We start from the raw sequence: 7259 nt of genomic DNA, 5'->3' as shown, positions 1-7259 counted from the left end.
GGCCAGACAGACAGTGTTTATCAGTACCAGATTAGCAGATAGTTGTAGCTAGAGAAGCTGATGGCTTTTATGGCTCAAAGAGACAAGGTCTAGCAAACCCAAAGCAGGGCTTCTGTCAGCTCTTGACTGATTCACGGGGCGTACTGCAGAAGAAAAAACAATATGAGCAAGGGAAAAGACCAAGGATCCTCTCTGCATGTATGAGCACAGCCAGGTGGGTCTGTGCTTTGCTGGATACACCAGGTTCTGTTTCTCCTGTGGTTTGAGAACCCCACTGAGGTGACAATGGTTCCCTTCCAGTGCCGGGAGCAGCAGCATAGTGGGTGCTGGGGTCTCATCCAGATGTGGAACAGGGGTGCTGCAGGGATGGGCACAGGCCCCAGATTCAGTCTTACCCTGCGCTGCTGCAGCCTCAGCCAGCTCACCCTGCCTCAGTTTCCTCAACCTACAGCATAAGGCAAACCAGTCCTTTTTGGTCCTCACAGGGAGGCTCTGCAGAGCCAGGCTCTCCTGAGGGCGATGAAATGGATACCCCAGCACTTCCCTCACCTCTGAGCTGTCACAAAATGCCTGATCCAGTACAACACAGGGCACAGCTCGTCCAGATCTGCTCTCCACCTAGGAATTTGAAGCTAGCAAGCATGGGGAGGGCACTTCACCCTTGTAACCCAACATGATCTAAAATAGCCTCCAGTCCCCGCTGTATAAATAAGAAATGCAGCAAGTTACACAGTTTTGTCTCAGTTGGGGATCACTTCCTCAGAGCTGAGGCTTTCAAACAAAACAAAACAAAAGAATAATGCTCTAATCCTTCCCCTCTACAGCAGAACAACGGATTACAGCTCATTTAGTGAAGTCCCACTCACCGTGCATTTACGCCCTGTGTATGTCTATTATTCCCATTATGCCCAAGTCTTCCGGTTAATATACTATTTTAATCAACTCAAAGGATTAAATGCCATTAAGGACCCAGGAGGATGGCCTTTTCCAGCTGCAGGCGGACAGTGCAGGGATACTGAGGACGGGCACATGAGTGCAGCTGTGTCCTCTCAGGGTTTGGTTAGTTCAAAGGAGGAGGAATGGGGGTAATGAGGCAGCAGGGGACAGGGCTTTCCCCTGCATTGCTGGTAAAAGCCATAGTTACTAGTGGGTAGAGTCTGTAGTTAACCAAGTAATAAGCAAAAGACAAGTAAACAGGAAGCTGTTTTGCAACCTCCCGTCAGCAAAGCTTCCCCCTGCTCAGCTGAGCTCCGCAGCCCTCTGCCATGACACTGCCTGTCCCGAAGTTTCCCTGGGGACAGTGTCTCCACTGGCTCCCGGACTGCCTGAGGTCACCCGGGATCAGTTTTGCATGTGCTGTTCGTGTGGACGTTGTGGCAGCAAGTTTCGCAACCTAAAAAGCAGGGCCATACCTTGGCTGGCTGCACGCTGCTCCCTGGCCTTTCACAGCAGGCATTGCATGGGAAGGGGAGCTGCCCAGGGCTTCCCATGTGACCCCAGAGCTCCTGCATTTACCAGTGATTTTGCATCAGGCAGAGACAGAGCCACCCTGACATTTGTCACTTCTTTTTTTTTTTTCTGTAGAACTTGCATTTTTGAAATTCATGTACAGCGCAGCTGGGTTTCCAGCCTCTCATCTGTGTAAGTGGAAACATCTCATTTGACTTCAGTCACTTTAATGGAGCAGCTCCAAACCTGGAGAAACCGAGGGTACAGCCAATGTTTCCCAATGGGCGTTCCCAAAATATTATTGTTCTTTGCATGCCTGGAGAGGATTTAACACAAAACTCCAGGGGAACAAAAAAATCAACAAGACGCCCCACACTGCAGCCTTTTAGCTATCATTTTGCTCCAGGGGAACTGAAGTCCCCAGGTCCTAGTTTGGAAGGATTCCCAGTCTTCTAGAAGCCACACTAGCTAAACAGGCCAGGAAAGTACTTCTCAGCATGCTGGAAAGCTGAACATGTACTGAGCACGTCGAGGTTATGATAAGGGCTTGGTGCCTTATGCCAAGTATCGCCATGCTCATGTCCCTCCCTCCCCCCCCTCAATTTAATGTTGTTGCCAACTCCACCTTCCAGCAAACTACACTTTTGCAGACTACAGAAAGCCAAGATATTTCCCTGCGATGGGGTATATTTGTATTTGCCAGGAGTGGTGAGGTCTTTGCACCAGGGACCTTCACTGTAGGCAGTTCTCCTCCCTTCCTACCTCTGTGGGAGCTGAGGTCATCCCTCAGTGTCATGTAAATGAAGGACAAATTGCCCTGTCTCCTGTCAAGCAGAGGGTTGGCAAGAGTCAGGAAACCTTCCCTTGTTCTTAGGTTTACTGGCAGACACCCCAGCAGTGCTGGTTCTTCCTAGGGGAACACAGTTTTCTGGCTGGGCATCCCCTCCTCCCTGCACAGGGGTCTGCCACTGCCCTTTAGGGCTGACCTTCACCTCCCCCACTCTTTCTGGCTGGGCTCCCCGTCATTGCTGAATCCTGCAGCAGCATCTTCTTCTGCTTTGAAGCTGCTTCAGAAGTTCCCAGAAGGGTCCCATGGCGCATGGGCACACTCAATCTCTAACCAACATCTCTCCAGGCTAATTGGTCAGTACTGGGGTCCAGAAATCCCAGCCCTGGGCCTCTGTAACACTGTGTCATGCTGGAACCGTGGCCATAAGGAGACATCAGGTGACTTCAGGAAACAGGCAGAGCCTGCAAGAGATGCAGAAACACTGGAAGACTCCATGAACTAAAAAGCTTTGATCTACTTGCCATCAGCTCTAACTAGGGTTGACCATTTCCCTTCCCTTCCCTTCCCTTCCCTTCCCTTCCCTTCCCTTCCCTTCCCTTCCCTTCCCTTCCCTTCCCTTCCCTTCCCTTCCCTTCCCTTCCCTTCCCTTCCCTTCCCTTCCCTTCCCTTCCCTTCCCTTCCCATCTTCAAACTTACTCACTTTTTTATTCCAGAAACTTTGGGTTTCTTTGTGTAGTTAATAATGAAAAATCCACTAAAAATTCCACCAAAGGCGATTATTTCCCCCAAAATTATCTTTTGATTAAAAAGGCAGGAGGGAGCATAACAACATGAAGAAAGGAGGTTTTTTTGTATAAGTCATCTAAAAGGGGCTGCAGGTTTCCTAGAGGAGAGATACACACGGCTCCCCAGCCCATCCAGGGCAAAGGAGGCTTCCCCGTGTGCTCATGGCCAAAATTACAGACATCCCCCAGCTAGCAGTGGTCACTGCGACCTTCTGTGCACATGTACGTCCCACCAATGATAAGATCAGCAGCTCTGTGTACTCGCAGATAATTAGCAAGATCTTGAGTGAAAATCTTGGAGGGGGCTAAGAACAGCTGTAGCATAACACATGTGCTCAGGCCGAGCTCTGGTCCTGTGATGCCAAAGCATGGCCCACATCCTTGGAAGTCAGCAGCTGGCCTGGAGAGGTGGGAAATCAGCAGGAGACAGTGTCCCCCAGGACCTTGGTCACCCTTCTCCACACATCAAGACTCCAGCAGGAAGGGGAGTGTCAATGCAAGGCCAGCATCAGTAGGGAGGCTTGTTACAGCTGCAGCTGCAGCTTCACAATGCACCTGTTGCCAAAACTGATTACTCACTTGCCTGAAGCTGGCAGCTGATGTAATCAAGTAGGTTGATCTGCTCTAACTTCACCATCTTCAATTCGGATGACAAAGTCTAGTTGTTCCCAACACCTTTGATAGTCCAGCAAGAGAAGCAAGCAGTGCTGGAGGGTCAGATGCCTGTCTGGAGATGACATCTAACACAGTGAGGATTCACAGGCATTAGAGACGCAGATGTCTTTCCACAGACTTCACCAGGAGCTCTCAGAGACACCTAAGCTCCTTCTTTTCCTAAAGTACCTCTCTGTCAGTGTGCATTTTAATGTAGACTTGGGGAGACAAATCAGCCACAAGCAATTCACACATTGGCCACAAAGAGACTGAAGGGATCTCAGGATGGGTGACAGACCATTGACAAACCTTCCTCTGACCTAGTAGGGATGTGACAACCCAGGAGAACAGTCCAGCTTGGAGTCAGGGTCCCCTTTGAGATGCCATACCAAGACCCTCTGTGGGGTTGGGGAAGCTCTTTGGGGTCTATCTCAGGTTCCCCACTTGTGCTCAGCAATGATGACACCTCCCCAGCGAGCACCAGGTTACCCAGAAAGGCTGCAGCTCTCATGTAACACCATAAAAAGCCATTATCATTAGTCCTGTGCCAGGGAAGACACAACAGAAAAGTGACCCAATGTTGAAAGAGAGCCATTGAGCAAACACACGCTCCCAGCATCAAACCAAGAGAGCAAAGCTCTCTCATGGGAGGCCTGATTACACATGGTGTGCTAGAGCATCCTGTGTGCAAAGTTTCCTGTGTAGTAATAATAATAGATGGTCCTTCTGGTAGCAAAACTGATTGGGAAATTCAAGTTAATGACCCGGTGGATGCCTTTGTCAGCCGCTGAACAAGACAAGGCAGCAAGCAGAGCCCTGATGCTTCATGCATATGGTTGCTGAATGACTGTGTCAAACAGTGGGGTCCTCTTATCCTGCTTTAGTACCTGGGTCAGGCAATTATTTAAAGTCGTTTCTCACAAGGCTGAGCCATTAGCAATTACCCACTGTAAATTTCTAGAAACTCCACATTTGACTTTCCTCCCTTTTTGGCAGCCTGGGCTGGCACCCACCCATTGTACCCTCAGATCTGTGGCTGACGGGGCAAGTCCAGCCACAGCCATTGAGGATGCCCTTTTCAAAGGGAGTTTGTCAAAGATAGATGAATGTCAGGACCAGGTCAATGCAGCTGGCATGGACTGCAGGCAGAAAGGTTGATGCTGACCAAGACTGAGGCGTGGAGCAAGGGGGGGCTGAGCTGTGGGAAGCCAAGCAAAGGATGAAGCACAGCCTCAGGCAGGCTTGTTGCCCTGAATCAGCTCCCAGGGCTCCGTGGAGCTTCATAAAACAGCCCAGCTCCATCACTGTGAAGGTGCTCACCATGATGGAGGGTCCTGTCCTCCACAGAGCATCCCCTTACTGCAGACAGCCAAAATCCACAGCCTCCTGCTGTACTAACCCCCACCAGTAATCCTCAGCTTTAATTACCAGCATAGACCAGGTGTTTTTTGGGGGTTTTTTTTGGGGGGGGAGGGGGAGGGGAGGGGACGGGGAGGGGGGAGGAGAGAATTCCATTCATTTGCAATTGTGTTTGCACTCCACGTCTGGAATAAGTCGACGCCACCTGCAAAGCAGCTTCTTTTCCACTCCCCGTGTGCGTAATTTTTCCAAAGCCTGAAGCCATCCCTGCAGGGGGAGGACGCGGCCTGGAGCCTGGCCCAGCACTGCATCTGCACAAACAGGACTTGGGGACGTATCCATTTGTCAGGAGGTTTGAAGGGGCTCAGCCGTTCACTAAAATAACATCCCTACCCTGTGTTTTAACCTTTTGGAAAACACAGCCCCAGCCATTTCCAGACAGCAAGGAAGAAATTGCAGGCTTGGGTCTTTTTCTGTGGCTCAGAGAAGTTTATTTTCTCTCAGGCTGCATTTGCCAGGACAGCACTTCCTGAGAAAGCCACTTGTCTGGGAGTTTTCAGCATTAGTTTAGCCCTTGCTAAGCTGGAGACCTTGGGGTCAGCGAATGAACCACTTGTGAAATGAGTTTGTGGGGCTCATCCCCACTGCAGAGGATGCAAGACCTAGTGTCTAACTGAATCTGAACCTTGCTGGTGGGGGAGCAAACCTTGAAAACACAGGGGGACAAAGGAAAAACAAAAAATAATCCAGAATAAATTATTTCAGATTTAAGACTGGGCCTGCAGCTCTAATCTCCGTATGGCTGGGGCTGGCACTAATGCTTTTGAGTTGAGGTCTGGGTCCACCTGACATAGCCCCAAGCAGCATCCAGGGGTTGGATCCTCGATGGGCTCTGGTCAGCTGTGCTGGATGCCATGAGTATTTGGGTACTGGTGTTCAGATCTGGTCTGTAAAACAAGTATCTGCAATTCATGCTTCATCATGGATTTCTGAAGTTCTTTTTGTTGTGAGGAGAGCAGAAGCACCCTTGGTTTCCTCTGTGTCCATCACCAATCCTGATACTTCCACAGGAAGGTCAGTCCCCATGGCCCCTTGGAGACTTGGGGCTGTCAGTACCCTGTGGGGTGAGTGTCAAGCACCCAGAGGTGGGTGGGAAGCAGCTTCCTTACCCATGGCAGCCCAAACCCCTGTACACCTCAAGGTCAGACTTGTCTGGACCTGGAGCTTCTCAGAAGCCTTTTTTCTCTTGAGGAAGATGCTTTCCTGTTCTTCCTCCATGGGCAGGGTGGGCAGAGGACCGCTGCCCGATCCTGTCCCTCTGCCACATGCTACATGCCCCATGTCCTCTCACATCAACAAGGAGGATGGGATGGGATGGGATGAGATGGGATGACGTGACTGCTCCAGACCTGCCGTCCTCCCAAGGTGTTTCTCACTGCGTGGCATGCATGGTTCACAATGCCCAGGCAGGCTGCCAGCCTGCTGCCAGTCAAACCAAATTACATAAGAGGCAAAGCAGAGCTAAATTTATACATTAAACACAAAATTGCACAGAGAGGGGGCCAGCTCCCCAGGGCGATCTGGCAGGAGTTGCCACCACCCCCCCCCCACATCGCTGCCCCTGCAGCCTGAACCGCACATACAAATTAAAAACCATTGTTCTGGAGCTGTGCAGATCCCTGCAAAACTATTTGGCAGAGATATTTTAGAACTTGCGGCCACTAGCTAAGTGCATGACATGCTCACCAGTTTGGGCAGTTTTTATTAGTAAAAATAGAGCCAGTGGCTCTTTGTCCAGCCACCCCAAGCTGCAGCAGATACAGGAGATTGTCGACACACAGCTCCTGCAAAATAAAGGTATTTGTTAATACCCCCTCACTCCCTGTTCACCAGAGACCTGTTGGACTCTGGTTTAACTCAAGTAAGAGCAACATGCTGCAAGGAAGAGCATCCTCAGCCTCTCCTTGGTTTTGGGTTTTCTTCCCAGGAGACCCCTGGCTGTGCCAGGATGCGATCACAAGCCATGTCCAGAGCTGGAGCAGGCTGTGCTCTCTCTCAGTCCAGGGTACAGTTTTTTCCTTGTTCCTACACTGCTCCATACTCCTTCTCACCATGGTTATCAGCCTCCCAAGCGTGCCAGCTGAAAACACACCATTTTCAGGCCCGCAGATGGCATTTCAGCCAAGATATTGCAGCACCGAGCTGAGAATCTACTGAGCTCG

This window comes from Strix aluco, chromosome 10, assembly GCF_031877795.1.
Source record: "Strix aluco isolate bStrAlu1 chromosome 10, bStrAlu1.hap1, whole genome shotgun sequence".
NCBI classification, from domain to species: Eukaryota; Metazoa; Chordata; class Aves; order Strigiformes; family Strigidae; genus Strix; species Strix aluco.
The sequence above is the reverse complement of the archived record's forward strand: the minus strand, read 5'-3'. Positions refer to the sequence as shown.